This window comes from Prionailurus viverrinus, chromosome B1, assembly GCF_022837055.1.
Source record: "Prionailurus viverrinus isolate Anna chromosome B1, UM_Priviv_1.0, whole genome shotgun sequence".
In the NCBI taxonomy this organism is placed as follows: Eukaryota; Metazoa; Chordata; class Mammalia; order Carnivora; family Felidae; genus Prionailurus; species Prionailurus viverrinus.
This window is the reverse complement of record NC_062564.1, coordinates 145950821-145960461: the sequence shown is the minus strand read 5'-3', so window position 1 is coordinate 145960461 and position 9641 is coordinate 145950821. Positions and strand designations below refer to the sequence as shown.

General features: G+C 40.2%; 1 pseudogene; it reads right to left on the bottom strand.

The window, feature by feature from the left end:
• Positions 1 to 3521: 3521 nt before the first annotated feature.
• Positions 3522 to 4025, bottom strand: LOC125164857 (U1 small nuclear ribonucleoprotein C-like; annotated as a pseudogene).
• Positions 4026 to 9641: the final 5616 nt, after the last annotated feature.

Genomic DNA, 9641 nt, shown 5'->3' with positions numbered 1-9641 from the left:
GTTCTTTTATTTTAATTCCCATATAGTTAAAACATTTTTTTTAAATTAAAGGCAGAGAAAGCTTTTAAATGCAAAATTTACTTATAATTTAAAATAATTTTGGAACTAGGAATAGAATGCTTCCTGAGCTTAGTAAAAGCTATATATACTCGAACTTACAACAGATTTTATACTTAGTCACATATCTATAGCTCTGAGACAAGGATGCACATTATCACTACCACTAACCACTGCTTCACATAGTACAATAATTCTGATCAAATTTGTAAGAAAAGAAACAGAAGAAATGTAAGAATTTATAGGAGTGAAATAAATCTTTTCTTGTTGCAAATAATATGGTAGTCTACCTAGAATAACCAATAGAATTAATATGCCAATTATTACAATCTATAAGATAATTTCATGATATTGACAGACATAATGTAAAATTCCAAAATGAAGACTATTCTTCTTCAACGACAAATTAGCTCAATATTAAAATAAAAAAAATAAAATAGCATTCACAATTGCTAGCAAACTATAAGATATCTGTGTATTAACAATAAATACATGGTATTTCATTTAAGAAATAATTAGGTATCTGTTAAAAGAAAACAAAAAAAAAATCTGTCATGGAGAGAATCTCTTCTTTTAGACTTCGGAATGTAAACAGGTTAATTTTCTTCCCAAATACTCTTTAAATTCAGTGAAGTCTTAATTAAAATTCCAGCTGGGTATTTTGAGGAACTTCCTACATCATATTCTAAAATTTTCTTGGGAAAATTTCATGAAAACTGCAATTTTGAACAAATGGAGCAAAAACGAAGACTTGTTTATAAAGACATATACAAAGTAAAGTAATAAAACAGTGAGGTTCTGGCATAAGCATGGACATGAGTGTGAACAAATAGACCAGCGAGTTCAGAGATGACTAATTATGTGATAAAAACAGCACTATAACTTAGTAAGAAAAAAATGGACTGCTTAACAAATGTTGTAGAGAAAAGGGGTCCTCGAATGTGGAGAAAATTAAAATCAGATTACCTTACATCACAGTCAAAGGCAGATCCCACCAAAGATTAAATATCTAAACGTGAAATGCAACACTATCAAGTTAACACAAAATAATGCAGGAAAATACACTTGTGAATTGAAGTCGGGGAAGGATTAAAGCAAAATCCTACAATTTAAAGACATGACAAGAAAAACTGTTTTTTGATTGTGTCAAACTTCAGAAGTTCTGTTAAAAGAAGAATGTCATAGACAAATTCGACCGTTGACAGAATTGTAGAAGAAATGTACAATGTCTGAAACCAAAAAGGGATTATAATACACAAGTAATGACTAAAAATGAACAAGAAATTACAAGACCTTCAACGTAATGGGGGGAGAGGATATGAGCAAGGAATTCCCAGAATGTGAAACCTAAGTGACTAATAAGTACGGGATCTGGACTAGTGCTAGCCCATACGTTGCTTTGGTGAAAATTATCAAATGTCAGCCCTTTCTGAGGACAGCTCTAGTTCCCTACCAGGGCACGCAGAGCATGGCTTGGATCTCAGCTCCCACTCACATTCTAGCTTGGGCACTCTTCTGTACATAGTGTCCATTCAAACATCATGGCCCTGCATATAAAAGGATGCTCAAACTTATTAGAAATGGCAGAAAAACACATCCAAACAATCAGATACCACTTTGTACCCATGAGATTTGCGAAAATCGAGAGTTAATGTTGGCAGAAGCTTGCAGACGTAGATAACCTTAGACATTACTGACTGGAGGTTGGCCTGGAACTGTAATTATGGTGGTGCTTAATCAAGTTCAAGGTAAATACACCCCATTACCCAGGGTGACCATATCAGAGACACGGAGGCCCACAGAGGGACCTGCATGAGGATGTTCATTGGGGTGTTGTTTACGATGTGGAGAATTAGAGGCGACCTAAGTGTCCATTACCGGATACCACAAAAGTCAAATGGGGTGAGAACAAACTCGAAAACATGGTTCAACCATTAGAAACAAAGTAGGCGTACTCATAGTAATTTGAGTAGATTTAAAAAACATCTTTTTAATGTTTATTTATTTTTGAGAGAGAGAGAGAGTGACAGAGAGAGACAGAGTGTGAGTGGGGGAGGGGAAGAGAGAGAAGGAGACACAGAATCTGAAGCAGGCTCCAGGCTCCGAGCTGTCAGCACAGAGCCCGAACTCGTGAACCGCAAGATCATGACCTGAAGTCCGACACTTAACTGACTGAGCCCCCTGGGCACCCCTCAAATGTATTTTTCTAGATGTTAAAATTTTTAAAAATGGTGCTGAAGCAGGTTAAGACATTAAACCGAGACAACTCCTATTTCCTTATGTTAATTAACACACATTTTACAAAGGTCACAAATTGCTTCAATTAAGTAACACTTACTTTAATTAAATATAAGAAGGTCACATAAAATACAAGGGTGAAGGAAGGGTGCTGGGAGCAGAGAGATGGCAGGGAAGGTATTGAGAATTAACTGAATCAAACAACGGGAAGTCTGAGAAAAGTGTTGAATTTAAACCTCTGCACCTGAGGTCAAAAAAACAAAAACAAAAACACGACAAGGAATAGAAAAAAAAAATTGTGCATAAAATGATGAGAAATAAATGAAGGTAATAAATATGAGGTTTACATTATAACTTATGGGTGTGGGGGAGGGTGTTGTAGACCAAATGGGAGGCCTCACTGAGGACATGTCATTTAGTCATTTAGAAGAGCAGTGAAAAGTGGGACGCCTGGTAAATAAGACAAGAATTAATGTGGGAAGGTGGCCCCTGGAGGTGCTGTGATGGAAAAAAGTGAGGGTGGTAATTCTGGGCCAGATCCTTCAGGGGGGCGTTGGAGTTTAGATTCTTGTGTGAATCTATGAATCAGGGAGAGCTATGGATTGACTTAAAAGCAGAAAGTCTCACGTTTTGATTAACATACCATATTGCTATGTGGAGAATGGAACAGAGAAGAACAGGGAAGAAGCAGAGAGATCAACATGAGCCAACACTTTCACTGGGGCGAAGGCCAGAGATAAAAAGGTAACTTGAACTAGGGCGGTGGTCGTGACAGTGGAGAGAAGTAAGAAACTGTTGGAAGAACGCGAAAGACAGCCCGCAGGACAGAGAATTTGGGGAAAATAGTAACTCCAGTTAAGTGCCTAAATCTTATCAGTAAAAAAAAATAGAATCATGGGTTTCTCCTGCTATCCAGAAATACAGCATTACCATAAAAACTTTCCTAACCCCAAATGGCGTAAACTGAAGAAGCAAGTAACATTCATTTACATGGGAAAAAAAAATTTTGTGACTAAGACAGTTGAATGTGTGGTTTTCATATTTCACAATACAAATACAAGTTGCTTTTTTTTTTTTTTTTCTGTCCCACTACTTCCTTGCCAAAACTATTCTCTCTTTGATAGGAAGGGGGAGCAAGACTTCCCTGTCAGGGTGTTAGAAAACAGAGTCACAGCACCATGATCTCCTGGTGAAGTAAAATGGATTAAAGATGTTCCTGTCTCTCCTTATGTGTCTTGCTGAGTCATTCCCGGCAGAGTGGGCACCATCACGGGACCGGCGGGAGGTCTCATCACTGGGATACCAGGAGTCATTGGCACATGGCCTCCCATAGGTGCCCCTCATTCCAGAAGCAGGGCCCCCTGGCATCATCACAGGAGAAGGAGGGCCCATCACTGGCATCACGGAAGGGCTCCCCATGGGAGGTGCTGGTATCATACCAGGGTGAGGAGGACAGGGACACTGGGGGTGGTGGGCTCATTGCCCCTGCAGGAGGAAGAAGAGAGAAGGGAGTAGAAGGGATCTTTCCTTTTTGAAATGCTGTGGTTGTTTGGTCAGGTCAGACTCTGAGCCTACTCTTCTGTCTGTTTCTGGTAGTCGTTCACATTCTCTTTGTGTTTGCTACCACTTTGTGCGGTGTGCCTTTCTCACAGATGGAGAGATGTGGGTGAAGTATGTGATGCAGGGTCACAATAAAACTTAGGCCTGTTGCTCTGCAGGCTGCTGGCCATTCCATCCCATGCCTCTAGGAAATGATGCACCAAATGGAAAAATGTGTGTTTCCCAGACCCCAAAAATCACCTCTCTTAAGCTTCTCTAATACCTTAGGACACATCTAACAGATGCACAAAATAAATCAAGATAAGCCCAGATGTTCACAGACACAGTTCAAAACTATGGCGGCTGGATGCTGAGATGCTGAGTGTAGTTGGGGGAAGGAGCTTAGTGGGGCCGCTCTCACTGCCCAGGATGTGCTCTGCCTCTACAATGTGGCTCATTACAAAACAAATGATGACTGCTACTTTTCCTTTTTGCCTTTATCTCTAACAGGGAAAATCCTTCCCAGCTTTCTCAGTGTAAACAGGTAGGTCTTTCTAATAGGAAAGTGGTATAAATCAAACTTTTGGAAAGCAGGGGATACCCATACTCAGTTATTAGAGAGAAAATGCAGTATCTCTATTGTTCCAATCCTTAAGGGTTGACTTTGCTGAACGCAAGTAAGGAATACCTGAAAACTGTCCAACAATAGACGTTGCTGCCGCTGAATTTCTGGATCTCAGTCTAGGAAATCCTTTAAGCTAAAACTGTGTCTGAATCTGTGGCAGTAGAGAATAGGGAACAGTAGTGAAATCTGGGTAGTGTGCAGAAGTCGGACTAAGTGACCATTATGGTCTCTTTCAATGTTAAGTGGCATTCATTCTATGAGAAAAGCAGAAATCTAGACAGTGATTGAAACCCCAAACCTCTAGCCATTCTAGTTTGCTGATTTTTTTTTTCTTTTCTTTCTTTTTTTTTTTTTTTTTGCTGTGGTTCTAACTATAGGATCCTCTGGGATCACAAAATCCTTTGAACATAAATGAAACTGTTCCCCACTCATTTATACTTGGTTTGTGGTTTCCAATTACAGGGGCCCCACAGATTCCTGGAAGCCCATTCATTAACCACCGAAGAGGAAGAGTCTGTGGGCCAGGATTAAGAAACTCTGGATTAACAGGTCCTATGTGCCTTGATTTTTCTTTTTCTTTTTCTTTTTTTTTCTTTTTTTTAAACCCTTCAAGGTACTCAAAGCTTGTTTAGTAGTCTCAAAGGCTAAACCCCAGTTCTATTTGTATGCAAATAACAACTCCCTTCATCCTATCCCTAGCCCTCCTGCAAAATTACAAGAATATTTGATGGAACACAAGACACAGGTTTCTCCGTGCATGGGAAGAGGGTGGTTGGAGGAAATTTCTGAGACTGGAATGGCGGTTGGAAAAAATAAACGAGTTTAGCAGTTTCAAGTACCAAGAAGGTGATGAAGTGGAGGAGGAAATAAGTGCAGAAAGATTGGCAGGATAAGCATGGTGCTGGGCTCCGGAGGCATGAAGAAATCTTTCCTTGTAGTACCGAAAACGTGCAAAGCACCTTTCAGGGATGGACAAACAATTAATTCAAAGATCGGGAGTGCCGACTTGAATCCTGCTTCGGCTTAAACAAAGACCTTTAAAAAAATTTTTGTTTAATGTTTTTATTTATTTTTGAGACAGAGAGAGACAGAGCGTGAGCAGGGGAGGGGCAGAGAGAGAGGGAGACAGAATCCAAAACAGTCTCCAGGCTCTGAGCTGTTAGCGCAGAGCCTGACGCAGGCCTCGAACTCACAGACTGTGAGATCATGACCTGAGCTGAAGTCGGCCGCCTAACCGACTGAGCCACCCACACGCCCCCTGAACAAAGGCCTTTTGAGGTTCTGTAGAAATCAGTGAGTTCTTCCCACACCTTGCTTCTCTTTCCCCACTCATTTGGTGTATATTCTTTCCGGGTAAGGAGAATACCTAAAGTCTTAAGATTCTCATTCTGTAGGCTGAAGATTGGGTGGAAGTTATGCTTTGCTGTTAAGAAAATAACTGGACATATATGCTCAGAATGAACCTAAGAGTCATCATGTTGCATACACAAATATGGTATTTCTTGGAAAGCGCTTTATATTATAGGAGTTTAGCTTTCATATATAAACATGAACATAGAGGTACATCTATACACATCCCAATTAGAGGTAACACATACTTATTTCATCCCAGAAATATTAACAAGGGTGCAATAGAACAAATCACTCTATGACGCTTAAGGTACCTCTGTGATCTTTACCCACAAAGGAGGAGGAGACATGAGCAAGGGCCTTTATTCTAGGACACTGGTTCCTAATCCTCTACCATACCATCCGGTAAACATAGAGGTCTTACTACTGCCAGCCCTTGGCTAGTAACTATTTAATCGATTGAATGATTCTAGGATCCCAAGAATGACCTGAAATCAGTGGCCCATTAATTTTCAGGCACTTTTCTTAATCACAGGTCACCTGCAACTAACTGCCTTGGCAATCTCGCTGAGTTCCCCTGAGGATTATTTCCAGGGCACGACTCATTCCATGGACGCTCTTAGAGCCAATAATCTCAGGACTAAGGACAAGGACTAAAAATGTGGCTCACTAGGTTGCCTTCAACTAGGAGTGAGCAGGGAGAATCTTAATTGGCCAAGATTTGATTAGAGATGAATTAGGGACAAGGAAAACACAAAACCTAATTCAACCTCAATCAGCTGTCTCTGTCACTCCAGTCCCCAGAGGACTTCACAGAGACCAAGCAGCTGACTGAGCTGGACCACCATGGGCCCAGCGCTCAGGTATTTGATTGGCACTCTCTTCGTCCTGTCCTGTCATGTGCTCACTGCAAGGCCACTTGTGTCCCTTGCTGATCAAGCCTGCGTATGATTCTGTATTTCTCCCTTCTGCATGTCAGTTTCCCTCATTTATAAAGGTACAGGCCCCTCTGCTGAGAGAAGATAATGCTTGTGTGGCACGTGCCTGACAGCTACTTTGGACAAGCACATCCTAAATACCCCCGTTAATCACTATCTTGGGAATATAGAGAGTCCATCCTCCCTCTATATTCCCATCAAGCGGAATGTGCAGAAGAACAAATTGTTCAAGGTCAGGGGCTCTGGGGGTGGCCAACCCAGAGCATCTTCTTTGTAAGGAATACTTTCCGGATGGCAGGCCTTGATCCCCTTGGAACACCGGCCACGCAAGGAGAAGGGCTGCAGGGAGTTGCGAGGCTAAGTTGCTTCACTCTAAAATCTTGTTACAGGGGACCTGGGTGGCTCAGTCAGTTGGGCATCTGACTCTTGATTTCAGCTCAGGTCATGATTTCACGGTTCATGAGTTCATGCTTGGGATTCTCTCTCTCCCTCTTTCTCTGTCCCTCCCCTCCACTCTCTCCCTCTTAAAAAATAACTAAACTAAAAACAAAAAAGGTTTGTTGCGCATAGATTCCAGCAACAGATGCTTTGTCCAGATGCTCCTGGACTCCCTGTAGGTAAGTTCCCTCAAGAAACCTATGTGGCATTATTATTGCTGTCTCTGGATCTGTTCTTGGGCCTCACGGGACCATCACCCACCCTTGGATTAGAGTCCGCTGGGGTGTGCTTCAACACAATCTGTAAAATACTGTGAACTTCACAGAAAAGAATGCTGGAAAGAACACAGAACCCTGAGACGGGGAACTTGGGCCTGGTAAACAGGCTCTTTGGCCTCTCCTTAGCTGTAGGGCCTTGGGCAGGTCCTATAACACATAGCTTAGGTCTCAGCTGGAGATGAGGCCCTTAGAGTAGATTTTCGTGAACTCTCTTTAAATACCGAAATGGTTATTTTGGCACAAGTTGACCTTAGTTATTACCACTCAGAAAAAAGCCCTATAAAAATTCTAGAAAATGTAGTCAGGCTTCCCAGTTAGTTGGGGATCAAGTTCCTCTATATCCTTTCAAAAGGCAATTTCTGAAAGCTACAGACGTGAGAATTCTTTATTTTAGCTGAGCCGGGACTGTGACTCTTCCCTACAGTATTTAGAAGAGCACTTAAGAGCCCCTGGTATACACCCAATACATTTTATTTTTAATATGTGAGTAGATGTATAAATGAGGCCTTTTTAACCCATGCAGAGGGAACGAATGACTTCTTGACCATGTGGAATATGTTACAATGAAAGCTTGGACTGAAAGTGAAGTATAGTGAAATAAGCACTCAGTTTGCCATCAGATACCCTAAGTGGGGGCCTGAATGGTCTCTGACAAAGCGTGTGGATCGTCTAAGCTGCAGTCCTCTCATTTGCAAATGGAGACAAATACTAATATCCACCTTATTTGCCCCACAGGATTCTGATAAGAATCAAATAATATCTGAAAATGCTTTGTAAACAATAGTGTTATAAAAACACATGATGTCATAATACCTGAACAGTCCAACTATTCGTGGTAATGGGTTAATTGCCCCTGTGTTTCCTTCACTGTTAGCTATTAAGTGTTTCATTAGTAAGCTGTAGCTTTAACTCATAAATTAAGAAAACAAAAGTTTCCTGCCAAAATTCATCTATTGTTTTTAAACACAATATAAATGATCACTTTCTCTGAAAGACATTTTAATCTAATGTGTAATGAATAATGTGTATGTGTATATTATGAATAATGTGTATGTGTATATTATGATGACATCAATATCTGAGCAGTCTGCATTTCCTAGGGGCATCTGACAAGCCTTGAAAATCCATATCCTTGGTCCTTATCTGTGACTGACTGCCGAATTAAAAATCTCCAAAGGCCAACTTTTGTTTTGTTTTGTTTTTATTTATTTATCCCAGCTGGTGAGACTATTTATTCATTTCATTACAGAAGCATCAGAGTGTGATCTCTTGTATTGTCCAGTCCAGCTGGAGATATTATGGAAAAACAGGGAATATGTAAGGTATTACCTTTCTAAAATCAGAACTAAATTTCATAGCACATTTAGTTTCAAAGATTTGTGACCAGGGATCGTGGGCCCATGCTATCAGAAGCAAAGAATGAATGCATAACAAGAATAGCAGCCCAGGCACTTTAGAGACTAAATTTCTTCCCGGAAGTATATTAGAACTTAACCACTACAGTCTGCGCTGGCCTGCTGGGGAGCTCTATTCATAGCCTGATAGTACTTGAACTTCCCACTGAAAAGTGTCCTTACAGACAGCCTCACATTCCTTCGAAAACCCTCAATGATAGCAAATCTTCATACTTTTTTATGGATTACATTCTTGAAAGCAACCCAAATGGTCAAAAAACAAATCTGGGGAAAATAGTGGGCGTTCAAGTTGGGCAGCATGTTATCATTTTTGTGGTTGTTGTTGTAAAAGATACATCTGGATACAGGAATAGTGACAAGATGGGAAACAAGTAAAATAGACTGTAATTAAGTCTTTTCACAACTAACAGGATCTCTCAGATAGTTTACAATTGTTATTTTATAAGACTTAATGACTATTAGATCTTCTTGATAAATTCTGTATAAACAATAGGATCATGGAAAAACAAGCATAAAATATTATTGCCTGGATACGATAACTTTTATATTCTAGAATAGCAGAATCTACATAGATTTTTTTTTCCTGAAAATTTGCTTCCTGACATGTTTTAGTAACTAGTACTAAACTTGCTTTCTTGCTGTTAACAAGTAGAAAACTAGAAAAAAAAAAAAAATGAAGCAACTCTTTCCAGACTATGGACAACAGATAGTGCAGGACTATGATCCTTTAGAAAAGGAGAAAAAATGAGATGAGCCTTGCTAT